The following is a 27637-nucleotide window of genomic DNA, read 5'->3' as shown; positions in this document are numbered from 1 at the left end:
ATGGGGTCTCATTTTACTGTTCAGGCTGGTCTTGAACTCCTTGTTTTGAACATTCATCCTTCCTTGGCCTCCCATTGTGTTGGAGTTACAGGTGTGAGCCACCACCTGCCCTTGTCTTTATCAGAGTTTCATGCAAATGAGTAATAAAGTATGTAATTCTTTGTATCTGGTTTCTTTTACTCATAACATTGCTCTTGAGATTCGTCCTTTTTTGTGGTTAGCAATAGTTTGTTCCTTTTTTATGGTTGAATAGTATTCTATTCTGTGGATACACCATGATGAGTTTATTCATTCGTTTGTGATGGACATTTGGGTTGTTTATAGTAGTAGTCTGTTATAAATTAAGCTGTTATAAGCTTTTGTTTATAAGTCTTTGTGCGGACAATGTTTTCATTTCTTTCGGGCAAATACCTGAGGATGGAATTGCTGACAGTAGTATAAGATATTTTCAACTTTTCAGAAGCTGCCAAATTATTTTCCAAGGTTTTTGTACCACTTAATATTCCTACCAGCAATGTATGAGAGTTCCAGTTGCTTTACATTTTTGTCAGCACATTGTATTGTCAGTCTTAAATTTTAGTCATTCTAGTGGCTAAGTTGTGTATTTTATTATGGTTTTACTTTGTGTTTTCCTGTGACTGAAGGTTTTGAGCATCATTTTATGTATCTACTTTTGTGATGTCTGGTCAAACCTTTTGCTGTTGTTTGTGTTCTTATTATTGAGTGCTTTATATATTTTGGATACAAGTTGTCTGTTAGATTTTGTGTGTGTGTGTGTGTGTGTGCGCGTGTGTATTAATCTGATATATCTTCTTCCATTCTGTGGCTTGATTGGTCTTTTTTTTTTTTTGAGGCAGGGTCTCCCTCTGTCACCCAGCCTGGAGTGCAGTGGCACATTCATAGCTCACTGCAGCCTTGACCTCCTGATCTCAAGTGATCCTCCTGCCTCGGCCTCCGGAGTAGCTGGGACTACAGGTGTGTGCCACCACACCTGGCTAATTTTTTTTTTTTTTTTTTTTAGAGATGGAGTGTCACTATGTTTCCCAGGCTGGTCTTGCACTCCTGGGCTTAAGTGTTCCCCCAATCCCAGCCTGCTAACATGCTGGGATTGAAGTCGTGAGTCACTGTTTCTGGTCAGCCTTGTCATTTTTTAAATGATATCTTTCAAAAATAGATCTATTTTTAACTTTTATGACATTCAATTTGATATTTTGTATTTTATGGTTTGTGCTTTTTGATGTCCTAAGAAATTTTGCCTACCCTAAGGTCACAAAAATGTGCTCTTAAGTTTTTATTTTAGAAGTTTTTTTTTTTGTTTTTTTTTTGAGACGGAGTCTCGCTCTGTCGCCCGGGCTGGAGTGCAGTGGCCGGATCTCAGGTCACTGCAAGCTCCGCCTCCTGGGTTTACGCCATTCTCCTGCCTCAGCCTCCCGAGTAGCTGGGACTACAGGCGCCAGCCACCTCGCCCAGCTAGCTTTTTGTATTTTTTAGTAGAGACGGGGTTTCACCGTGTTAGCCAGGATGGTCTCGAACTCCTGACCTCGTGATCCGCCCGTCTCGGCCTCCCAAAGTGCTGGGATTACAGGCTTGAGCCACTGCGCCCGGCCACTTTTAGAAGTTTTATAGTTTGTTTTTTTATCTTTAGGTCTATGATCTATTTTGAGTTTTTATGTATGGTGTGAGATAAGAGTAAAGGTTCACTTTTTTCCCATACATATATTCAATTATTCTAGCACTATTAGAAAAACTTCCCTTCCTCTGTGGAATTACCTTTGCTTTTTCATTAAAAAATAATTGATCACACATGTTTGGATCAATTTCTGGACTCTGTTTCATTGATTTGTATGTCTATCTTTATGTTAATACCACTTTGCCTTAATAACTATAGAATTATAATGAATCTTGAAATCAGACAGCGCAAGTATCCCACACTTGTTGTTTATAAAAATTGTTTTAACCATTGTAGGTCTTTTGCAGTTTTATAAAAATTTTAGAATCAACTTGTCAAGATTGCATTACATCTATAGATCAATTTGGGGAGAACTGATTTTTGACAATATTGTCTTCCAATTCATGTCTATTTATTTAGATCTTTAATTTCTCTCAGCAATGTTTTGTAGTTTTCAGTGCACAAGTATTGTACCATTTTGTTAAGTTATCCCTAAATATATAATTTTTTAATGGTGTTGAGAATGATATAATAAAATTTCTTTTCCCTTGTTCTTGACAGTATGTAGAAATACATTTGATTTTTGTATGTTGAGCTGGTATTCTATGATCTAAAACTTCTTATTTCTAGTAGCATTTTTGTAGACTCAGGATTTTCTACGTACACAGTCATGTCACGTGAGAATAAAGATAGTTTTGCTTCTTATTTTCAAATCTACATGACACTTATTTCTTACTTTTCTCTTTCACTGGCTAGAGTCTCCTGTATAATGTCTGTTAGAATTGGTAAGAACAGATATTCTTGCTTTGTTCATGATTTTAGATTAGAATTTATTCCATCTTTTACCACTGAGTATAAAGCTAGTTTAGGTTTGTCATAGACACCATTCATCAGTTGAGAAAATTCTCTGCTCCTAGTTTGTTGAGAGTTTTTATGGTGAATAGATGTGGAATTTCATCAAATGGTTTTGATTGGCATTTTTCATTTGTTTTTTTATCTCTTGAGGTGATCATATAGTTGTTCTCTTTTTATTCTGTTATCATGGTGAGTTGTGTTGATGAAGTTTTAAATGTTGAATAACCTTTGCATTCCTGGGATAAACTCTATTTGCTTACAATATGTTATTCCTTTTAAAATCTCAAGGCGACTCTCGTGAAGGCAGCTAGCTTGAGGCTGGGGAGTGCTGAGCAGCGTGTCATGCCCTGCGCTTGCCCAGACTAGTGAACAATACAGTCAGGATGGCTAAAGGTGACCCCAAGAAACCAAAGGGCAAGATGTCTGCTTATGCCTTCTTTGTGCAGATGTGCAGAGAAGAACATAAGAAGAAAACCCCAGAGGTCCCTGTCAATTTTGCAGAATTTTCCAGGAAGTGCCCTGAGAGGTGGAAGACAATGTCTGGGAAAGAGAAGTGTAAATTTGATGAAATGGCAAAGGCGGATAAAGTATGCTATGATAGGGAAATGAAGGATTATGGACCAGCTAAGAAAGGCATTAGGATCCTTTTTCTTGCCTCCCTTTGTTGGACCTTAATCCTTCGTTTGGTTCCCACCATGTGGATTCTTCCTGTTCTGTTCCGAATTCTGCCCCAATATCAAATCCACAAACCCTGGTATCTCTATTGGAAATGTTGCAAAAAGGCTGGGTGAGATGTGGATTAACATGTAACAGTGAAAAGCCGCCTTACATCACCAAGGTGGCAAAGCTGAAGAAGTATGAGAATGATGTTGCTGACTAAAAGAAAGTTTGATGGTGCAAAGGGTCCTGCTAAAGTTGCCTGGAAAAAGGTGGAAGAGAAAGACAAAGATGACGAGTAGGAAGAAGAGGAGGAGAAGAATGAATTTTAAAAACTGTTGATCTGTCTCCTTGTGACTACGTTAGACTAGGGGAGCACCTTAATTAACACATCAAGTGTCTGTTGCCCTCATTAGGTTTAATTACAAAATTTGATCATGATCAGATTGTAGTCTCTCAAAGTGCTCCAGAAATTGTCAGTGGTTTACATGAAATGGCCATCAGTGTCCAGAGTACCCTGAAGCTGTATCAACATTGTACATATTTCTAAACATTTTTGAAATGAAAAAATAATCTTGTGTTCTCCTCACTCTGCGCACTTTGCTGTTGGTGAGACAAGGCAATTAAAGATGTTTCTGCATGCTCCCGCCTTCTTTTTTTTAACTCATGAAGTGGTGTTAACATATAGTTATTGGCTTGAAATCCTGAGTTATCAACTGTATTTATCTCTAGTTTGTAAAAAGAACAAAACAGTGGAGACAAACCCTTGACACTCCTTGCTTGGCATTGAGGCTGCAGGGGAAGATGCCTTTTGGAGGGGTCGTAGCTCATGCACTGTGAGGTTGGACCCGGTGTCTGCAGCAGGCATCCATTTAACTTCAGGTTGTCATGTTTCTGTATATAATGACATAGCATTCTGCCTCCATTCTTAGCTGTAAACAAAGGAGGGTCAGCTGGCATGAGAAGTGCTTTTTGTTTGTTTGTTTCAGTTAAGTGTGATAGTTTTTAAACTGTTTCTTAAACAAACTCTGGAATTCTTCCGTGTCAGCAAAGTGAAGAGCCACTGCATCAATGAAAATTCAAAAACCTTCTGTACTTAAACACGATTTGCAATTTTTTTTTGTATGTTTAGAATGCTGAAATGCTTTTGAAGTTAAATAAACAATATTACGATTTTAAAAATAAAAATAAAAATCGGTAGACTCTTTGCTAATATTTTGTTAGAGATTTTTATGTTATGTTCATGAGGGACATTAGTCTTTAGTTTTCTTTTCTTACAATATCTTGGTCTGGTTTTGGTATTAGGATAATGTTATCTTCGTTAAACAAATTGGAGAATGTTATCTCCTCTATTTTATGAAAATATTTACATGAAATTTGTATTATTTCTTTCTGAAATTTTGTAAGGAATTCATCAGTGATGCCATCTAGACCTGGAGTTTTCTTTATGGGAAGGGGTTTATTTACAAATTCAATTTCTCTAATAAGTGCATGGCACTCCAGATTTTTAACTTCTTTTCCAGTTTGGCAAATCATATTTTTCAAATAATTTGTCTATTTTATCTAAGTTGTCAAATTTATTGGCATAAAGTTCTTCATAATATTCTGTTTTATCCTTTTAACATCTGTAGGGTCTGCAGGGATATGCTGTCTTTCTTTCTTGATATCAGTTATTTGTGTTTTCTCTCTTTTCTTCCTGATCAATCTAGCTAATGGTTTATCAATTTTATTTTATTTTTTAAAAGCCCTAGAATTTAAAATAAATTGATATTCTTACTGTTTGTGTCCATTTTCACTGGTTTCCACTCTGATCTTTATTATTTCCTTCGTTCTATTTTGGACTTAATTTGATCTTTATTTTTTAGCTTCTTAAGGTGGAAGCTTAGATAATTGATTTTAGACATTTTTTCTTTTCTAATATAAGCATTTAAAGCTATTATTTTTTCCCTACGTACTGCTCTAGCTGCCTTGCACAAATCTTGGTATGTTGTGTGTTTATTTTCATCTACTTCAAAATATTTCCTTCATGATTTCTTCTTTGACCTGTACTGTACAGGGAAAAACTCTCTCTCTCTGAGTTTCCGTCTGCTGTCACACCACACCACCACAACAATCAGCACAGAGGAAGACTTCTTGACCAAATGTGTGGGGCTTTCCCCCACACACCAAGCCACAGACACCAGCAGGGTGTCCAATTCAGTTCCAACACAATCTACCTGGAGACAGTGTCAGGGCCCACAGGTTGGGGGCTCAGTTCCCAAGACTGCCCCTGACATCTCCTGTTACAGTCACAAGTCTGGGCCTCCAGAACTTCTGACTGACTGACTTCAAGTTGGGGTTCCCACTACCCCCTCTTTGGGTTTGATTCGTTTCCTGGAGTGGCTCATAGAACTCAAGGAAACGCTTACATGTATTGGTTTATTATAAAGAACATTACAAAGGATACAAACGAAAAGAAGTGTAGGGCAAGGTATGGGGAAGGGGCGTGGAGCTTCCATGCCCTCCCTGGTCACACCACCCTCTAGCAACCTCCCCGTGAGCAGCTACCTGGAAACTCTCTGAACCCTATCCTCGTGGGTTTTTATGGAGGCTTTACTACATAGGCATGATTGATTAAACCACTGGTCATTGGTATCAGCTTGACCAGCAACTCCTTTCCCCTCCCTGTAGGTTGGAGGGGTGAGGCTGGAAGTCCCAACTCTCTAATCCTGCCTTGGTCTTTCCAGTGACCAGCCCCACCATTGAATCTATCAGACAAAACACGTACACAAAGACAGCATTTGGGAGATCCCAAGGATTCTAGGAGTCATGAGCCAGGAACCAGGGACGAAAACCAAAACCTATGTATGTGCTCCGTGGAGCATCCCTTTAATCATCTTGGTTTCCATTGCCACCACAGACCACCTCCTGGTTTTGACCACAGATCCCTTACATCCAAAGAATATACAGAATCATTAAGAATTAGTCCAGTCCATCATATTGTATAGATGTCCCAGGGTGAGGCCACTCAGGTTTGCAGTCTTCCTTTCAATCTTGTCAGGTTCCCAAAACAGGAGTGGTCCCGACAAATATACAGCTTAACCCTTTCAGGTATATGGAATAATTGAGCTAAGAGACAGTATCATCTATTGCTCTGAGACTCTTGAGTTGTTCATATAAGATTGAGCTTCCCTCAATTAATAACGCATTTATTTATTCATTTACACTCATCTACTATTTCTCCTGCTCCCCATTAATATCCAAAATTTTCACCTTTGGACGGGACATTAGAATTGCCACTGTGCTGGTCTAGATTGCAGGCAGCAGCACTAGTCTGGCGAGTGCCTCCCACTCAGCCTGTTCCCATTCACGTAGGGTAGGGTTATATAGATTCCAAACTAGTGAGCCATTTTCACCACCAGGCATTATAGCTGTATTTATCCTTGGCCCCAGTTTTGCCAGAGGGTGAACTCACAAGCCACCTGCATCAAACCCTTAGGAATTCTGAGAGGAGAAAAACAAATTTTTTCTTGAGGTGATTTGGGGAAGAAAAAAAAAATTGTAGCCATTATACCAATATACTCCTCCCCGGCAAGAGGTGCGTACTCATACCAGTGTCCTCCCCACCTCCCCTTCCCCAGATCAACCAGAAAAACCGAGAAAAAAATCTAGTGGGGATACTGTAGTCCCACTGGTGTTGAGTGTGAGCACACAGTCGTGAAGGTGTGTCAGCCAGCCCTTCAAGCTTTTGTTTCTCCCTGCTTTAGGCAACCAATGTTTCAACTGCCTGTTCTCCTCTATCAAACTATTACTTGAGGGAGGCTATCTCTCTGCCCATTGTTGGACATTATGGGCTGTACATTGTGTTCTTTGGTCTGAAGAAATGACAGTCAGCCATCCAAATTTATGCAATATCTTCTGTTCTGTTTTTCTTTTTTTTTTTTTGAATTTTTATGGCTCTCTGAGCATTTTCATTTCCCACCAGGCACACAAAAGCCCAGTCCAGAGTCAGTGTCTGTTCTCGTCAAGACCCATTTGTAGCCTCCAGGGCTCCCAGCGCCAGCCTCCCTTGCCAGCTGTGTTCAGGGCCTTTTCACCAGGGTATCTGCCGCATAGCCATCAGAAGTCTCTGTCTCCTTTTATGACAAACAGAACAATTCTTACTGGCATTATGTGCCTGAAAGGGTGCAAAAAAAGAACTGTCTTGACTCAACCCATCTCTCCACTGCTGCAGTACCCACTATCCTATATCAATTAATTTCATGGACCCAGGTGGCCACCTCCAGGGAGCACACAGGGATATCTGCTTGGGCCCTGGCAATTGTACTTGTTTCTGTTTAGCAGGTCCAAGTAATATTGCTCATAAGGACAGGTTTACATGCTTTCTGTTTTACAGTATGAGGCAGAGGAAACCAATGTGTGTGTGTGTGTGTCATAATACCACACGTGGGTTATTAAGAAAAATTGGGATTTTATTCCTAAATATCTTCTTGTTTTTGATTTCTAATATAATTATGAGTGGGCAGAGGATATATAATTCAGTCTTTATTTATTGAGATTTATTTTATGGCCCAGAATATGATCTATCTTGGCAAATGTTTTATGTGCACTTGAGAAAAATGTGTGTGCTGCTGTTTGGGGATGGGGTGTTCTATAATGTCAGTGAGATCAAGTTGATTGATAATATTGTTCAAATCTACATACTAGCTGGTTTTCTCTCTACTCATTAATAAGAGAGAAATATTGAAATATCTAAATATAATTATAGATAAAGTATATTTCTCTTGTAAGTTATCTTTTGTTTGATGTATTTTGAAGTTTATTTGCTAACTCTAGATGTTAAGCATCTAGGATTGTTATGTTCTCTTGGCATATTCACCCTTTTACTATTATGAAATGTTCCTTTATATCTTTGGTAATATTATTTGATCTGAAGTCTACTTCATCTAATATTAATATAGCTATCTTAGCTTTCTCATAATTAGTGCTCACATGGTATATCTTTTTAAATTTATTTTATTTTTATTTATTTATTTATTTATTTATTTATTTATTTATTGGAGATGGAGTCTCACTCTGTTGCCAGGCTGGAGTGCAGTGGCATGATCTCGGCTCACTGTAACCTCTGCCTCCTGGGTTCAAGAATTCTGCCGCCTCAACCTCCCAAGTAGCTGGTTCTACAGGCACACCCCACCACCATGCCTTTTTGTAGGTTTTTTTTTTTTTTGTATTTTTAAGTAGAGACAGGGTTTCACCATGTTGGCCACGATGGTCTTGATCTCTTGACTTTGTGATCCACCCGCCTTGGCCTCCCAAAGTGCTGGGATTACAGGCATGAGCCACTGTGCCCGGCCATGGTATATCTTTTTCTATAAATTTTTTTTATCTTTAATTTTCCTGTGTCTACAATCAAAGTGGGGTTCCTATAGACAGCATATGTTAACAGTTGGGTCTTCTTTAAAATCTGGTTGACATTTTTTCTTTTTTTAGTGGTTACATAGGATTCACAATGTATCTTTAACTTATCACACTCTACCCTTAAATAATATAATACAACTTCAGATATAATACAGAAACTTACAACAATATTATTTAATTCTTCCATCTTTTGTACTATTGTTATACATTTTATTTCTGTTATAAATCCCACAACATGTTATTATTTTTCTTTGAATAGCCAGTTATGTTTTAAATAAAATATAAAATAAAAAACTTTCATATTTGCCACTTTTTATTATTTCTGGTGTTTTTTCTTTCCTTTGTATAGTTCCAAGTTTCCATCAGTATGATTTTTTCTTCCACCTGAAAATCTTCTATTTATATTTATTAAAAATTTCTGTTTATAATTAAAAAGTATAAATATAAAGTAAATGCAAATTTTGTTGTAGAACAGATTTATTGACAATGAATTCTCTCAGCTTGTGTTTGTCTGAAAAGATCTTACTTCATCTTTGTTTTTGAAAGATTTTTACTTCCTATAGAACTGTGGATTGACTTGTTTTCCTTTCAGAATTTTTTTTTTTTTTTTTTTTGAGACGGAGTCTCGCTCTGTCGCCCAGGCTGGAGTGCAGTGGCGCGATCTGGGCTCACTGCAAGCTCCGCCTCCTGGGTTCACGCCATTCTGCTGCCTCAGCCTCCCGAGTAACTGGGACTGCACACTACGCCCGGCTAATTTTTTGTATTTTTAGTAGAGACGGGGTTTAACTGTGTTAGCCAGGAGGGTCTCGATCTAATGACCTCGTGATCCGCCCACCTCGGCCTCCCAAAGTGCCGGAATTACAGGCGTGAGCGAGCCACCGTGCCCGGCCTTTTTTTTTTTTGAGACAGAGTCTCACTCTGTCACCCAGGCTGGAATGCAGTGGCGCAATCTCAGCTCACTGCAACCTCCACCTCCTGGGTTCAAGTGATTCTCCTGCCTCAGCCTCCTGAATATCTGGGACTACAGGCACATGCCACCATGCCTGGCTAATTTTTGTATTTTTTAATAGAGACAGGGTTTCACCATATTGGCCAGGCTGGTCTCAAATCCTGACCTCATTTCTTTCAGAATTTTTTTTTTTTTTTTTTTTTTTTTGAGACGGAGTCTCGCTCTGTCGCCCAGGCTGGAGTGCTGTGGCCGGATCTCAGCTCACTGCAAGCTCCGCCTCCCGGGTTCACGCCATTCTCCTGCCTCAGCCTCCCGAGTAGCTGGGACTACAGGTGCCCGCCACCTCACCCGGCTAATTTTTTGTATTTTTAGTAGAGACGGGGTTTCACCGTGTTAGCCAGGATGGTCTCGATCTCCTGACCTCGTGATCCGCCCGTCTCGGCCTCCCAAAGTGCTGGGATTACAGGCTTGAGCCACCGCGCCCGGCCGGTCTTTCAGAATTTTTAAAGTGTCATTCCATTGTCTTCTGGCTTGCCCTTTTTTCAATGATAAATCATGGAAATTCTCATTTTGTTTTTTATGTGTTATTTGTCTTTTGCAAAGATTTTCTCCTTATCCTTGGTTTTCAACAATACGCTGTCTTGTAGTTTTATTTGTGCATACCTTTCCTGGGTTTAAGTGAGCTTACTAAATCTGTGGTTTTAGAAATGTTTTCAAATTTGGAAGAATTTCAGGCATTATTTCATCAAATATTTTTCTGGTCTTTACTTCTTCGCACATATGTTCAACGACTTGATATGTTTCCATAGTTAATAGGCTCTGTTAATTAATTTTAATCTTTTTTTCTTTTGCATGTGTCATTTTGGAAGGTTTTTATTGTTATGTCTTCAAATTCATTTGCCTTCTGCAGTGTTTAATTTGCTGGTAAATTCATCCAATAAAGTTTTAATTTAATACCTTATTTTTTATCCCTATAGTTTTTATTTGTTCTTTTTTTATAGCTCCCATTTCTTTTCACATTATGTTTGTTTACATGAGCATATTTGTAAAAGTTATTTTAATATCCTTTTTTGTTAACTCCAAAGTCTCTGTCATTCTGGGTATCTTTTTATTGACTGATGTTTCCGCTAAGTATGGGTCACGTTTTCCTGCATTTTTGTATGTCTAATAATTTTTAGTGGATAATAGGCATTGCCACAGTTACCATTTTGAGTGGATGGCTTCTGTTTCTTGTAAAGAGTATTAAATTTTGTTATGGCATGCACTTACGGAACTTAGAATCAGCTCAATTTTTTCAAGGTTTGCGTTAAGTTTTTCTAAGGCGGGTCTAGAGTAGCCTTTATTTTAGGTCTCTTTTATTTAGTTTTACTACCAAGATACAATTCTCCTAGGATCTCCACTGAGTTCCCTGGATGTGAAATGAGATCTCTTCTCTCTGGCTGGATCCCTACTATCTCATAGCCTGTGTAAGCTCTAGGAATTGTCCAGCATATGGATTCTCAGTTCTTCTTTGCATAGCTTTGTGGAGTTTTACCCTAAGCATTCACAGCTTAGTTTTCAGCAAAAGATTCAAAGAGACCCCTATGCAGATTCTAGGCTCGTTCTCTGCATAGTTCTCTCTGTTCCGGTGCTCTGCCCCGTAAATTCCAGCTGCTTTAGCCTCCCTTAACCCTGATCTCTGCTTGCTTAACTTGGCAAGACTGCAGTGTTATGCTTGTGTTCCTTTCCCTGCACCACTGTCTGGAAAAGTGACTCTTGGCAAAGAACCAGGGAAACTGTAGGGCTTGCTTGTTTGTTTCACGACTCTTGTTGATCATAGTTCTGCACTTCTTGTTGTCTAGGATTTGGAAATAGCTGTTTCACGAATTTGTCCAACTTTCTTATTGTTTTCAGTGGGAGGACAACTCTGGTACCAGTTACTCTGTCATAACTATAAGATAGAGATGAGTTTTTAAAAAGACCACATTCACAGCAGTAGTGACTACAAGTTTTTTTTCATACAATCTCACATGAAGAAACTTTGGGAACTGAAAAGGACTATGGAGAATCTGAGCTCTGGAGATTTGACAGTGGTAGCAGAAGTCCAAGATGCCAGGGAAGATAGCTTAGCAGAAAATCTGACAGCCAGGCTAGAACAATCAGGATTTCTGATATGTAAGCTCAGAATAGAACAGATTTCAGTACTTTCTCTCTAAACATTATTTGCTTGTTATTGAAGCAGAGGATCCAATATGAGATAGACAAAGGACTCTTCTTCTGATAATCAGATCTCAACCTTGGCTACATACTCGAATTATCGAGGGAGCTTTTACAAATCCTGGTTCTCAAGTTGTACTGAAAAAATAAATCAGTCTGTGGGATGAGTCTAGGCATGTGTGTCTTTTAAAGCTCCTTAGGTAATTTCAATGTGCTGCCAAAGCTGGGGACCACTGCTCCAAGGTGCCCCACTGCCAGCATGGAGGGTGAGGGTTAGGGTTAGTATTAGGGTTTCTCTCTGGGGAGCTCTATTAGGTGTTCTGCCTATCTTATCTCTTTACTATCCCCTTCCTTTCCTTTCCTGAACATTTTCTCAGCTGCTCTCGTTCTACTCAGAAGAAGGCCCAGGTGATGAGACAGTGGGGAAGGCCAGGCACGAGGTGTTGCAGTGGGGAGGAGGGAAGTGTGGACCCAAGAGGGGGTACAGGAAAGGACCCAGGAAGGGACCCAGGAAGGAGGAGGCAGAGAGCAGATGCTGCGGAAGCCATGGTGTGTGGAGGTCCCCATTTCCCCTTCCCCTCCTTCTGCTGTCACACTTCCTTCCCCTGCTCCAGGCCCAAACAAGTCTGGAGCTAGCCACCTCAGTTGGTGACTGTCCAAGATCTTCTGCCCACACTTCCTGGCCACAATCCTCCTTTGGGGTGATGAAAAGGCCCTGGAAGTCCCTTGCTATTTACTGAGGAAGCGTGGGCTTCTCTCCTGGGAACAGAAGCCGCAGACTTTCTGTGATGGAAAGTGCCCTGGGTCAGAGCTCATGCCCTGCCACTGACTTGCAGAGTGACCCTGGATGAGTTGCTTCTCCTCTCTGCACCTCAGTTTCCCCACTTCTAAAGCTAGAAGATCCAACTGCATGGTTTCCTTGATCCTCGATCTCTTTTTGAATGTGTGCAGGCAGCCTGTACTCCTTTGGGAAGGCTCCAGAAGTTGACTTTAAGTACCCTTTTCTCCCTAGAGGTGTGTGAGGTATGGTGAGTGTTGTCTCTGGCCTCCACTCCTGAAGTGTGCCCAACTCTGAGGGACAGCCTGGAAATAAAAATGGTCTTAGTAGCTGAGAGGACAGCAGGTGGATTGTTGGATGTGTAATGGATCATTAAGTGAAACTGGATCTTAGCATGGCCTCTTCTTTTCCTTTAAAGCTAAGAAAAATGACATTTCAAAAGGGTCATGTTGGGGGCAGACAACCTGTTTGTTTTGAAAAGGACCACTCAGCACTCCCACTGATGACGTGGGAAGGGAAATACCTGCTCTCTGGGCTGAGGGTGTGTCATGGAGATTCCTGGAGATTGGGTGGGGTGAGGGTAGACAGCCAGATGGAGGGTGTGAGAAGAGAGCCCTGTCCTTGGAGGATGTTTGGGAGCTGGGTGAAAGCCAGTGCAACAGGGACTCTGAAGACAAGGTTGGGCCTGGGGCTGTCTCAGGATGTGCTTGGAGCAGCAGTGCAGGAGGGATTTCTGAGCATCGAGGAAGGGGACAAAGTGGGAGCCAGGTCCCTAACCTAGGCCACGCAGCAATGCTCTGGTGGGGCTCAGCCACACCCAGCAGCAGAGATGCCCTCACAAGGACATTGGGCAGAAGGGGAGGAGTGCTGGGGCCAACGGTGAGCAGGGAGACTGGAAGTATGTCTGTGGCCTTGCTTCAGAGCCCATGTGGGACAGCACCTGGGAACCCCCAGAAACAGCTGGAGAGCAGACCGTCAGAGAGCTCAGAGTCTCTGCATTGGGAGGGCAGGAACTCACAGTGCTTGGCCCACAGCTCTCTGAGGCACCACACAGAACAAGGCAAAGGCTGATTACGAGAGCAAAATGTGTAGCCCCTGGTGTCCACAGGTGTGTTTACAGAACTGCTGCTGTGATTACCGTCATTGTTAATGAGCTATCATGGGAATGTTTGTTTCATGTGGCCCAGTTTACATCGAACTTTTTGTTGACTTCTGCTTGGTTACCAGAGTGCCACTGTCCAGGCCTGTCCCTAACATTTGTGGGGCCTACATCAAGAATGCAAATAGAGGCCCACATACTTTAACATCATAAATTCAGCCCACCACCAATTTTAGGAGCAATGTGAATTATTTAATTTGAAAATCTTCCTCACACCGTATACAACTGTTATGAACACAGCACTATATAATGAGAGCCTCTGGAGGCACACATTGGAACATGAAGAGAAGTTAGGAAGCGAGTGCTCCGTATGACTGGGGAAATACATTCTGTTACGTCATGCCAGGCCACCTATTGCATTCATGCTGAGAGGAAGGACTGGGCAAATTAATTTGTCTTTTCTGGATCTAAGCACTTTCAGCTCCAACTATGCACACTGTTCCTCTCCAATGCTACGCCTTCACAGCATTCAGACAGCTGGCTTTGTTGTGAGGACACAGAGCAAAAAAGCTCCAGAGATGAGTTTTCCTGGTCCCTAAATGGTGCGGATTGAGATAATGAATGTAAGGTTTTGTGTTTGTAATATGCGGGGTGCTTGAAAGCACGGGGCCCTTCTTGCTGGGTCAGCATTGTTTTATTTCATCTAATTTTAGCTTTGGACCTTAGAAATAGATATTTTAGTTGAGTGTACTCCTCAGTGCATGACACAATATAATCTTCCGTGTGTCCAAGGGCCTTTTAACATCAGACATAAACTTCAGGTTGAGTTTTTCAAGAGATGAAGGGAAATATCACATTAGGCTAAATGAATTGCTAAGATGATGATTCTCCTCTATTTTGAAAAATACAACTTAAAATTAACTTAAGATAGTTCAGCTTAACTCTAGAATTTTTGATCAAAAACAATTTTCAGGTTTTTCTTCAAAATTAGTTAATAACCTATCAAGGGTCAGAAGGACCAGCCCCACTGGACATAAATATTTATAGAGGTGGGTGTTTGGATTTCATGGGAGGAGAATACAGGGAAGCAAAAAAGGGGTGCCAAGCTTGCAGGTTGGTTGCCTATATGTGAGAAACAGGTGGTACAGCTTGTCTTATGTCCCCATCACTGGCTAGTCCACTGTGGCCTTCCCCAGCCCTCAGCCACTTCTCTTCCTCCTGGCCAGGATTCTCTGAGTTAGACTTGCTGGCCTTCCAATTGCTGTGTTTCCTGCCCCCTGCTGTCCATTCAGCTGGCACTGCTGGAGCCTCGACAATGTTTCTGGTGTCTCTTCCAGTCCCAGGGGCCTGCCTGTGCTCTGTTGTGCCTATGCCTTTATCTCACCCCTACTGTACCGCCTGGAGCCAAAGCTGTGCTTATGGAGACCCTCACCTTGGTTATCAATCACGGAATGGAACACTGGGAGTGAGCACGCCCACATAAGCCTGCCATGTTGGAACACTGGGAGTGAGCACGCCCGCATGCTCAACATGAGCACGTGCCATGTTGGCAGCCAGTGGAGGGTGCCACTCAGCTCTCCCTCCAAGGGAACCTTTTGATGAGAGGGTAGTGAGCTGATGGCCACCAGCTGTGGCACCTTCAGGGTCTGTTGCTGTGTTTGAGCAGAGGCGACACTCTCCTGGGCAGCAATGGCCAATGACTGTGCACAGCAGAGGCACTAGGGCCTTGATAATTTCTGTGCAATGCAGGATTTCTCTAATGGGTGATCTTGGTTCTAGAACTCCCGCTTGGGATGGCTGAGATTTTCTGGGGGCTGTACTGCTCTGAGGCACTCCGTACCCACACACACCTCCTTCCTTCCCCCTCTCCTTTTGCAAGGATCAGGACTGCATTGCAATTTGAAGGCTCTTCCTGCCTCCTCCTGCTCCTTCTTCCCCTTCAATCTTCACAGTCATTTCCCCTAATAAATCTCTGCATTTCTAACTCCAACCTGCCATCTGCTTCCCGGAGGACCTGAATTGACCCGACTTGTGAGGCAGTCTGTGTTAGAAGAGGCATATGTGGCTTTTCAATTGCTGGCAGAGAGAGAAAGAGTGGTTTGAGGGTAGGGTGGATCAGCAGTGGCCTGTCCAGAGCCACTTTCCTGTAAGAGCATGGCTTGAGCAGGAAGTGAAATGGGGCAAAGTGTAATGGGGCCCCTTGCTTGCTATATTCCCCTAGGTTTACCCCCTTTTCTATAAAGAATATAGAGAGCCTGGGATCTAGGTCTGGTGCTCATCTCCTCCTTTGGCCATTATTCACCCCCAAGCTCCATTGCTTTTATAGGATCTTGCAACAGGTGGAGTGCAACTGGGAAGACACTGGCAGTGAGGCCCTATCTTCATTTGGCTAACTTTCCTACACCGAATTCATATCTGTTGCTACTTACCTGTGCAAATATCTTGTCAAGGTCCATCTTCACCCTCAGAATATAAGCCCCATGATTAGGGGAACCCTGACTGTCCTATTCAGAGTTGATTCCCTGGAACCAAAAGGGTGTCTAAAACATAACAGGCACTCAAAAATATTGCTTGATGAATAAATGAGTGGGTGAATGTGGGGTAGACCATATTCCTATTCTTCCAGCAGCTATAAAAATAAACCAAGAGTTATATTTTGGTTTATCCCAATAGTTGGGATGCTAATTATCCCAACAGTTGAGTATTTTAGCCAAAAAATGTATGTCCCACATATATATTTTTGTAAATGTAATGGGCACAGTCCCTGTGGTTCCTGTTTTAGAGCTGTCATCTTGTCTTCAAGATCGTTTTCTATTTTCCCCATGTGAATGAAGCCTGTTTACACAACCCCTGCACCCAGACTTCCCCCAGAAGCTAAAGCCAGCTCTATCTGTGTTGGGTAACTTATTTAGGGTGTCTGAGATTACTCCTAACTCCAGGGAAGCCTGTGAGATGACATTCCAAGGAGCACTCCCCTACTGTCTTCTTTCATATAAATAATTACAGACTTTTCTTCCCAAGGTTCTGAAAAAACTTCCTCATGGGCCAGAGTCCCTTGGAAAGTGGTCCAAGCCCAGTGTCAGTGAGGTACAGTCACACATTAAAAACCATCCTCTATCACTTTTCGCAGGCACGGGGCAAGCCCACAAGTAACCATTTATCAATATTGAGAAGAAAAACAATGGTCAAACTCAAGAGTTAAGTCCATTCAAGACTTGCTGGGTGATATGGTTTAGGTTTATGTACCCCCGCAAATCTCATGTTGAATTGTAATCCCCAGTGTTGGAGGAGGGACCTGGTGGGAGGTGTTTGGATCATGGGGCGGATTTCCCCCTTGCTGTTCTCATTATAGTGAGTGAGTTCTCACGAGATCTCGTTGTCTGCAAGTGTGTAGCACTTTCCACTTCAATCTCTCTCTTCTGCCAGCCATGTGAAGATGTGCTTGCTTCCCCTTTGCCTTATGCCATGATTGTAAGTTTCCTGAGGCCTCCCAAGAAGCACAAGCCTGTACAGCCCACAGAACCTTAAGCCAATTAAACTTTTCTTTATAAATTACCTGGTCTCAGGTATGTCTTTATAGTAGTACAAGAAGGAACTAACATACTGGGCTTACACAGAGTGGAGGAGGGAGGACTTTTCTACTCTTATATCTTCACCAAGGACCAAAACTGAAACTGCGTGCTGAAAAGGCAGTAAGCTGGGATGGTTGTTGCTGAGCCATGGCTTCTTTGAAAAATAGGGTTAGTTGGCTCATGCAGAATGTATTATATGTGCTTACAAAGGGGTCTGGGCTCTGGATAAAGTCCTGTGTTTCCCTCCCACCTGGTTACCTCAGGACACTGAGACAACTAAAGGGCAAGTTACCATACCAGGGATGAGTCCTTTCAACAAAAGAATCTCTCTATCTGACTCTCGCTCACTTGTGTACTCTCTCTGTCTTCCAGAAAACGTTATATAGAAGGAAAGTTCTCCAAGATCAAGGTAGGAAATAGTATATTCATTCAACAAACATTCATGATATGTGTTCCATGTGCCAGGAATTGCTCTAAGAGCTGAGAATGCAGCAGTAAAAACAAACACAAGACCCTTGTTCTTGTAGAGCTTGTGCTTTAATGTAGAGGAAAGACAAAGAAATAAACTAGCAGTAAATAAAAGGAAAAAGCAATTTCTGATAGTAATGAGTTCCAGGAAGACAATAAGACAAGACAACGTGATGGAGAGGATGGGATGGGTTCTCTTTGGCTAGAGACATGGGTTAGTGAGGAGTTTGCTAATTTGGACTGGTAGTCAGGAAAGAACTCACCAAGCAGGTGCCATTTGAGCTAATACCTGAACAACCCCCAAAAGCTAGCCACACAAAGACATAGGGATGGTGCTTTCCTGGTAGAGGGAAGAGCAAAAGCTGAGGTAAGAATGAGCTACACGTGTTTGAGGAATCAAAGGAAGGTCCAGGTGATTGAAGTGCAATGGACTCAGGGAGACGACAGGACAGAGAAGTAGAAGAGGCCAGATTACATGATAATAACCAAACTTATGAACTAATGAAAACATCATTAGCTCCATGCCTCTCTCAATCTCTAGGCACTTAACACCAGGGGCCTGTTTGTGTAGAAATTGCTTATTGACGATAGGCTGTGGGATCTGAGACAGTGTTGGTCACTTCCACAGTCACACATATATGCAGGTATATCTAGAATTCTTCATTTCTGCCAAGCTTCTGGCTGGTCCCTTCCATAATATTTCATTATCATGGTGGATGAGTGGTTTTGCAAACTTGGCATTCCACCACAGCTACAGAATCCCCATTTAAACAGTTCACGTTATGAGAGAGGGAAGTGTTTAGCCCTTTACTCTTCTCATTGATGCCTCTGACTTCCATGTTAACTCTCTTGCTAACCAGCAGGAGGCTATAGATAAGTCAGATTCAAAAAACTACACCAGAGCTTCTCATTGGGTAAGCCAAGACTTTGCAGAGTTTTGTAGCACCTCCACTTATTTTCCCTAGTGATGTTTTTCTTCTACTTTCTGTTAACTGTTTGTGTCAAAAGAGTCATTTGGAATTCATGCTTCTCATACAGTGAATGAATCTCAGTGCCAATGTCCTTGTCAGGTGGTTGTCCATCCTTGTCTGGGGAGTTCATCTCCTTCTGAAGAAGGTGGTTCCTTTGTTGGACAACTTTAGTTATTAGAAAACTCATCTACCTATTGAGTTTATCTTCCAGTAACATTCATTAGCATAATATTTGAGGAGAGTTAGCTTGCAGTCTTAGAGTCTTCTCTACCCCAGGATAACATCACCTCAGCTGTTCTCCCTGGTGAACTTTCCAGATCCTTAGAAGCCTCGGATACACTTATATCCATTAGGATTTTTTCACTAAGAAATGACTGAAAATCCAAATCAAATTGGTTTAAGCCAACAAGGAAACTTAAGGGCTCATCTAACTGAAAAGTCCATGCATCAGCACAGTCGAAGTTCAGAGGCTGGTTCTCCCAATCTTTGGCTCAGCCTTCTTTTGTGTTGGGTTCATTCTAGGCTAGAATGCTCTGGTTGTCCCCAGAGCACGAGGCTCACATCAGAGTTTAAACGCCATGCTTTGATTGGCCAGTCCAGATTACATTCCTGTGGTAGAGCAGGGGGAAGGGAACAACTGCTTCAGGAACAGAGTGGTACTGAGCATGAAGGAGAGGGGGTCCCCTGGAGGAGAAATGGGGTATAGCTAGCTGGAGATAAAAGTGAATAGATACCTTGGGGATAAAACAACAGCACTTCAACTGAGCCACAGATTTAAAAGTAACCAATATTTCCCACTTTGTCAAGTTGGTTACAGTTAAGATCATATTTCTTCATGCAGTATTCCAATGGAAGACTTCAAGTCTCCAAACCCAATTCATCTTTTCTTCCTTCCTGGGGTCTACCCTGCTGGGATAAACCAAGAAGTGTCCAAGCTGTTAACTTACGTTTACTGTGTTTCGTCTTTGGTATAAACACTGCGTGGTGTTTGGCGTGAAAGTAGAACTCAGACCTATTTCAGAAACCAGAGATCAAGCATCACATCCAATGTTTCTGAGATGCATGAAGTTTCCATGCTGCCGCTTTTGCTGCTTCTGCTGCCACCCTCACCACAGAAGGGTGTCACACCACTGGTCAAATTTAAAAACTTGACCAGCTGAGACTGAGCCTCCTGTTCAGGAGGCTGCCTATGGCAGCAGCAGGGGTTCCTCTGCTTAGGATGGAGATGGATTTTCCACTCCTCTCCTTCCTCACATCCTGGTGCAATTCAGCCAATGGTGTCCTTAACAAAGTATGGCCATATCTGGCCTCCAAGCGTGTGCATAAACAAGTCTTTAATGTTTGAAGGCTTTTGAGGTTGATGAAGAATTACTACTCTTGTACTTTATTTAATGATTTATTAATGTTCCAAATTTATCAAATAATTAGCATTCCATTAACTAAATGCTGCATATTTCTCAACATGTTCACACAATATTCACACAATTATAACTCAAAACTTATTTATTTGATTAAAAGTTTCCAATTGATTGCAAAGTATTTAATCTTCTAGATACTTATCATATTCTAAAATTATAAATCCATTATATCAGATTTTCTTAAATGCTTCAGATACTTTTAAAAACAAGTCAAATATCACAGTGATTATAAAACTAATTATTAGGCCGGGCGCGGTGGCTCAAGCCTGTAATCCCAGCACTTTGGGAGGCCAAGACGGGCGGATCACGAGGTCAGGAGATCGAGACCATCCTGGCTAACATGGTGAAACCCCGTCTCTACTAAAAATACAAAAAAAAAAAAACCTAGCCGGGCGAGGTGGCGGGCGCCTGTAGTCCCAGGTACTCCGGAGGCTGAGGCAGGAGAATGGCGTAAAACCCGGGAGGCGGAGCTTGCAGAGAGCTGAGATCCGGCCACTGCACTCCAGCCCGGGCGACAGAGCAAAACTCCGTCTCAAATAAATAAATAAATAAATAAAACTAATTATTAAACTTATGTTGAAACCATTTATTAAAGTGCTGGTACCTAGATTTATTTATTTTATCTGCTTGTATCCTTATTCTTTCTATATTCTAATTTCTCATTTAAGTTCTTTTCCTAGAATTTCCACCCCCAAAGGAAAAAAACAATCAATCATTTAGAGTAGCCAAGAGTGTGGGATGTGAGGTGTAAATTATTGAGCAGGACCAAGAACTTGTACTTTAAATCCCAGCCTCTGGGGGTCAGGCTGAGGCTGAAGCCCTCTGGTAATTTAGCTTAACTTTTAGTTCCCTGGAATTGGTGTAGATTTTAATTTTCAGAAGGAAGGTGTCTTCCCAGAAATGATTGACCCCTAACGTTTGCACACTGGCTCCCTGACCTTCTGCCCTACCACTGTGGTTCTTGGGCTTGGTTAGGATCCCTGCAGGTGTATCTTTAGAGTAGCTTGAGGTCGGGTGGGGCCAGTCAGCGTCATCTTTGGGACATTTGATTCCTTTGTTTTCTTGGAACCCACACTTGACTTCTTTTAACTGGTTACTGTGAGTGACCACCCTGGCTGGCCAATTTCGGGCCTCTTCCCACGAGGCTCTGTCTGTGGCCTCTGGTCCCGGTCAGTGGGTCTTGTTCTTGGAACAGCAACTTACTTTTCCGGCTTTCCTTGGCTTAGTCACAATTTCTGTTTTCTAAAAAATTTACACTTGAAGAACTTATTTTTACTTTATAAATATCTGTTTAACAGAAGAAATAAAATAATCCTATATATATGTACACAGGTGTGTGGATATGTGTATGTGTGTATATAGGTATACACACAAAGTCTCTCTCATATCTATTAAAATTACTTTAAAAAAATCTATTGTGGCCGGGTGCGGTGGCTCAAGCCTGTAATCCCAGCACTTTGGGAGGCCGAGGCGGGTGGAGCACGAGGTCAGGTGATCGAGACCATCCTGGCTCACACGGTGAAACCCCATCTCTACTAAAAATACAAAAAAAATTAGCCGGGCGAGGTGGCGGGTGCCTGTAGTCCCAGCTACTGGGGAGGCTGAGGCAGGAGAATGGCGTGAACCTGGGAGGCGGAGCTTGCAGTGAGCTGAGATTGTGCCACTGCACTCCAGCCTGGGCGACAGAGCGAGACTCTGTCTCAAAAAAAAAAAAAAAAAATCTATTGTATCATGTTCATTGTTTTTTTTCTTATTTTCAACCAGGTCATTTGTAGTCTCGATACTAACTTTTTCTTGAGTATTATTGTCCTCTGGCTTTTCATAAGCCCGAACTGTTTGGACCAGTTACATTTATGATTCCCCATTTGATGCTCAGAGTCCCAGCTCAGCCTGTGGGAGGCCCAACAAGCCAGCTCCTTGTTCTATCGGCACTGCCTCAAACATCCCAGAAAACATCCTTGCCTTCTGGCAACAACTAGAGGATGTTCCAAACCCTCCCCAATTTTTCCTTATTATTAGGGACCAAAATCTAGGCACTCTGAATGCACAGGGAAGTTGGAGTAGAACAAAATCATGTCTGTTGCTTCATTTTTGGAAAAAGAAATTAATTGTTTTTTTAAGGAATATGTTCATCCTTGCTTTCCCAGTGTAACATGTCACGGTACCTGCTTTTCATGGTTGGTGTTCTCTTTCATAGTCTGGTCTCAGAAGCCACTCCAGCTTTTCCTACCTTCACAAGATATGGCTCCTTTGATTCACTCTGCCAGCCTCTCCACCACCTAGAAAGGCTAGGCCAGGATGTGCTCCAGCACCCCTTATACCATAAACCTCTAATCCTTTTCCTCTTTGGTCATTTAGCTCAGCACAGCATCCCGGCCAGAGGTCCTATCCCTACCTACCTACCTACACTTGTGGTAGTTTTGTTTTGGGAGGTTCACTGTATCTCTCAATTCTGCTTCATTAGAAACCTGCCTCATAGAAATGTCATCCTTTATTTATTGTTAGAAAAACAATGTATTTATTGAAGGTAGTTTAGGAAAGTCATTAAGTTACAGTGAAAAAAATTAGAATTAGGCTGGGTGTGGTGGCTCATGTCTGTAATCCCAGCACTTTGGGAGGCTGAGGCAGGCAGATCGCTTTAGGCTCATGACTTCGAGACCAGCATGGGCAACAAGGCGATACCCCATCTCTACTAAAAATATAAAAGAATTAGCCAGCTGTGGTGGCGCACCCGTGTGGTCCCAACTATGTGGGAGGCTAAGGTAGGAGGATGGTTTGAGCTTGGGAGGTGGAGGTTGCAGTGAGCTGTGATCGTGCCACAGCACTCTAGCCTGGGTGACGGAGCCAGACCCTGTCTCAAAAGAACCAAACCAAAACAAAACAAAAAAACTACTACTACTACTACTAATAAGAATTAACTGCTGGGCGCGGTGGCTCAAGCCTGTAATCCCAGCACTTTGGGAGGCCGAGACGGGCAGATCACGAGGTCAGGAGTTCGAGACCATCCTGGCTAACACGGTGAAACCCCGTCTCTACTAAAAAATACAAAAAGCTAGCTGGGCGAGGTGGCTGGCGCCTGTAGTCCCAGCTACTCGGGAGGCTGAGGCAGGAGAATGGCGTAAACCCGGGAGGCGGAGCTTGCAGTGAGCTGAGATCCGGCCACTGCACTCCAGTCCGGGTGACAGAGCGAGACTCCGTCTCAAAAAAAAAAAAAAAAAAAAAAAGAATTAACTATGTCTCTAGCTTCTCTTTGCAGACTACCTAAAATAAAGGAGGTTTTTAGGAAATTCAGCTTCATACCTGGTGAAATGTTATTTATTTCACAATGTTAATAGAGGCTGTTGAGTGGCCATGGAAGTGAGAGGAGAAAGTTTAATTTTTACTTTTTGTGCTCGTGCATGATTGGAATTTCTAATCCAACACTTATTGCCTTTGTAATCATACATACAATTTTAAGTGTTTCAACTAATAAAAAATAAGTCACCCATGGTTAACATTGCTAATACTTTTTGTGTGTCTTAGTCTTTTTTCTCTCTCAGGCATGTATTTCTCTTAGCAACCTTTGAACCGTAATCCATATTTAATTTCTCCCCCTACTTTTTATTTTAATTTAACTTGATGTAGCAAGCACTTTCTCAGGTTATCAATTATTCTTGGGAAACATAGGACTTATAATAGCTGCCTGATATTCTATCATTGAGGATGCACCATACTTTATTAGGTTATCCCCCTACTGTTGGCAAATAATTGTTTTTAATTTGGGAAGTACATGAAAAATCACCCATTTGAGGTTCTCACTTTCCAGATGAGAAAACTGCAGTCCAGTGAAGCTAGTCATTTGTCCAAGCATGGCCAGTCGATCCGAGGCTTGCTGGGTTGGGATCGGGCAGTCCTGAGGCCTGGGCCTCAGCTCTTGCTGCCATCACAGGCCGCCTCCTGAGCCTCTGCAGGGCACTTCTGAAATTTCACTGTAGGGCACTGCCTACATTCTTTCTAAATTACATTTTGCCATTTGGGACACATTATTCCTGCCTGTCAAGATCATTTTTTATCTTCTGTCATATAACCATTAGCTAATGAGGGACAGTATAGCCAACGTCAGAAATTATGGCTTTTTCCTCTATCAAGATGTGCTTCCTAAATCATCTCTATGCCCAGGAAGGGGAAATACTGTCATAGCTCTGATCAGATAATTCCAATAGTCACCAGCAATTACAGGGAAGGGTGCTCATTAGCAGATCTCAGTCTGTGTTTCTCAGGGATCCCCTGGGTTCTGACATTCTGTAATCAGCATTCCGGCAGGATGCCTGGGCTCTGCCCGTGGGGCTAGTGCTCACAGGATGGAAGAGGAATAATTATTGGGTGGGGAAAAGAAGGAGGGAAGGCAACTAACATCTGAGGCTGACACTGTGCCCAGCGCAGGGTGCCCTGGCAAAGATGACAGAAGCGTTATAGGGAGGGGATCCTGCAGGATAGGACTGGTATGGTTTCAGGCGAAAGCAAGTAGATCAGAAGAATCTCCCATTTCCTCAAATTAAGGAATACTGTTCCACCCCACAGCTGTATTATTAAACTCTAATCAGACATGAAGGAATTCATGGTGATAGAGAAGATTATTCTTAGAGACCTGAGGCGTATTCTGATTTTTTTCCTTCAAATTTTATGAAACACATTTTATCCAAACTTACAAATGAATCTTTGACATCAGTGTCTGTCATTACTAGAACTAATTTTTGAGTCATCTGGTATAGTTTTTTTCCAGACTCTATAATGTTCACTCTCACCTAAGTTATTTGACTTATAACCTCTTCAAAAATCTCTCTTTAAAAATATTGTGGCTTGAGTTTATTCTGCACGGACATTTTTCATGTATTGCTTTTCAGAAAATGCTTAATTCATATGAAGCAGGGACCAGGGAATGTGATGGTTTCTATTTATGGTTAATGTTAATCCATTGACCATATGTTAGTATAAATTTCTTGTGCAAATTCCTTTTGCATGGTGTTATAGCACATTCCCGAACTGCTATAATTATGTAATTTATCAATGTGAAAAATGGACTTTGAGATGTAGTAGTCCAGAGCTAATATAGTGAGCAGTAAGGGAATGCAGTGTGTTTAGCGAGGAGCTGTTTCCATGGGAACTAAATCTTTTAAGAAAGACTCCTGGATCCCTGGGCTTCACTGTGAGCTGTACATCCAGGTGATAAGACCTGGGTCCCAAGTTCAGCTCTGACATGAATCGCCAGATGCCACAGACAAGTCCCTTAAACTCTTTGAGACTTAGCATTCTTATCTGTGAATTGAAGTCAGACTAGTTGCATGGTTACTGGACTTTGGACCAGTAAGATATTTAAAATTTTGGAATAATTTTAGGTTCACAGGAAAGTTACAAAGATAGATGACTTCCCCTAATGCTATTCTTCACCCAGATTTTCTCAATGTTAGCATCTTGAGTGAGGACAGTGCATTTGCCAAAAACTAAAAAATTAACACAGGTGCAGTACTATTAACTACATTACAGACTTTATTTGGATTTTCCAAGTTTTTTTAATTGAAGTCCCTTTTCTGTTCCAGGATCCAATCTGGGATTGCATTTAGTTATCACGGCTTCTGAGTCTCCTTCATTTTGTGACCATTTCTCAGTCTTTCCTTAGTATGACCTCAATAGTTTTAAAGAGTACCGGTCAGATATATTATAGTATGTCCCAGACAGTAATTTTTAAAAAGAAAAAAAAAAAAAAACATTGGAGTCTAGGGTTGGCAATTTTTAACTTTGACATATAAGGTGTAGGAATAAATTCTCAGGGTTCCTAGTGACAGAAAGTCTGGTCAAATAGATAATTTATTGGCCCATGTAACTAAAAAGTCCAGGGGTGTGTGTGGGTTCAATATGACATTCATATCCAGTTCCATCTTGTCTCTTGGTTTGGTTCTTCTCTCCTTTGAACTGTTGGGTCATTCTCAAGTATGCACTCACCACATAGTTCTGAAATGGCTGCTGGCAGCCTTCATGGCTATATCCATCCAGGTTGTGTGTGTGCGTGTGTGTGTGTGTGTGTGTAAGTGAGCATGTATGTGCATGTGGTGGGGGTGGGATGCTTGCCTCTGTTTCACTTTCCCCACTAAGCTATCTTTGGCTCTGATTTGTCCATCTGCTTATCCCTGAACCAGAGGGAAAAGATAATCTGCTGTGATATGAGGATATATTGTCCAAAGATGTGGTCACCATCTCATAATCATGACGGGAGCAAGCTGAGAGCTGCTGAGTACACAACAATCTTAAACAGGGACAAGAGCCTGAGTTCTGGGTGATGTCATTTAGCTGCTGAAAACTAACCAACCCTAGAGCTGGGTTGCTCATATGAAATAAGAAATCTCCCTATTGTTTGAGCTCCTTTTAGTTGGGTTTCAGATCACTTGCAAACAAAAGCATCTTAACGATACAATGATATTACATGTACCTATTTCCTTGATATGAGTTTCTTAACTGAGCATCTGTAGTTGATTGCCCAATAAAAAGTGGAGCTCAACATATTCTGGTTCACAGTATTCATCAGAATTATTGTTGAAAACTCCAGCTGCACACAGGCATTTTGGCAAAAACAGAAGTGATACTTTTTTATTTTATTTATTTATTTTATTGAGACGGACTCTCGCTCTGTCGCCCAGGCTAGAATGCAATGGCGTGATCTCAGCTCACTGCAGCTTCCACCTCCCAGGTTCAAGTGATTCTTCTGCCTCAGCCTCTTGAGTGGCTGGGACTGCAGCTGTCTGCCATCACGCCCGGCTAATTTTTGTGTTTTTAACAGAGACGGGGATTTTGCCATGTTGGCCAGACTGGTCTCAAACTCCTGACCTCAGGTGATCTGCCCACCTCAGCCTCCCAAAGTGCTAGGATTACAAGCGTGAGCCACCACACCTGGCCAGAAGAGATACTCTTAAATTTCACACAATATTGAACGTTAGAGCAATATCCTCAACGTTTCTTCTCATGAAAGCTATAAGAAAACCATGGGGACAGACCAGCGAGGGGACAGGAGAGGTCTGCAGGGTGCTCCTCACCCAGAACATGTCTGGACTCAGGCTTCTGCTCATCCAATGGCTAGGATCTGGAATTGGTCAGAAACAAACACTTCTACCTAGAGGATACTTCTCATGACAAACCTCTGGGCACCCTGGATTGAGATGCTCTTTTCCAAGGCCCTTTTCAACTCGGGCTGGCATTGCTGGATGTACAGGTGTGGAGACCAACACAACGGGGACCTTTCTCTCGGCGTAATGATCAGCCCATGGCTTCTCCTGAAGGGACATTTAGTCCCTTTCAAGGACTAGCGGGGTTACGATTTGGAAAGGCACTGGCTCCTTTCCTCTTCCTGTCCTATAAACTCACTCCTTTAGTGATGTCTATGAATACTTTTCTGTTTGCCCCTCTGGCTTTTTTAAACGAAAACAGTTTCTACTCCTTCCTTCCCTCCCACACACACTTTCTCACGAGCAGATACATACTGACATGAAACTCTCAGACCTCTTGTGGATCCACATATTTCGGGCATGTACATGAAGCCATTTATAGGGGTTAATCCATGAATCGTAGACAGAAGATTCT

The 27637-nt window shown here is 42.0% G+C and overlaps 1 pseudogene; it reads left to right on the top strand.

The window, feature by feature from the left end:
• Positions 1–2907: 2907 nt before the first annotated feature.
• Positions 2908–3513, top strand: LOC117078771 (annotated as a pseudogene).
• The last annotated feature ends 24124 nt before the right edge of the window (positions 3514–27637 follow it).

Source organism: Trachypithecus francoisi, unplaced genomic scaffold (assembly GCF_009764315.1).
Source record: "Trachypithecus francoisi isolate TF-2019V2 unplaced genomic scaffold, Tfra_2.0 Lachesis_group0, whole genome shotgun sequence".
In the NCBI taxonomy this organism is placed as follows: Eukaryota; Metazoa; Chordata; class Mammalia; order Primates; family Cercopithecidae; genus Trachypithecus; species Trachypithecus francoisi.
Note: the sequence above shows the minus strand (reverse complement) of the source record. Positions and strands in the feature narration are given on the sequence as shown.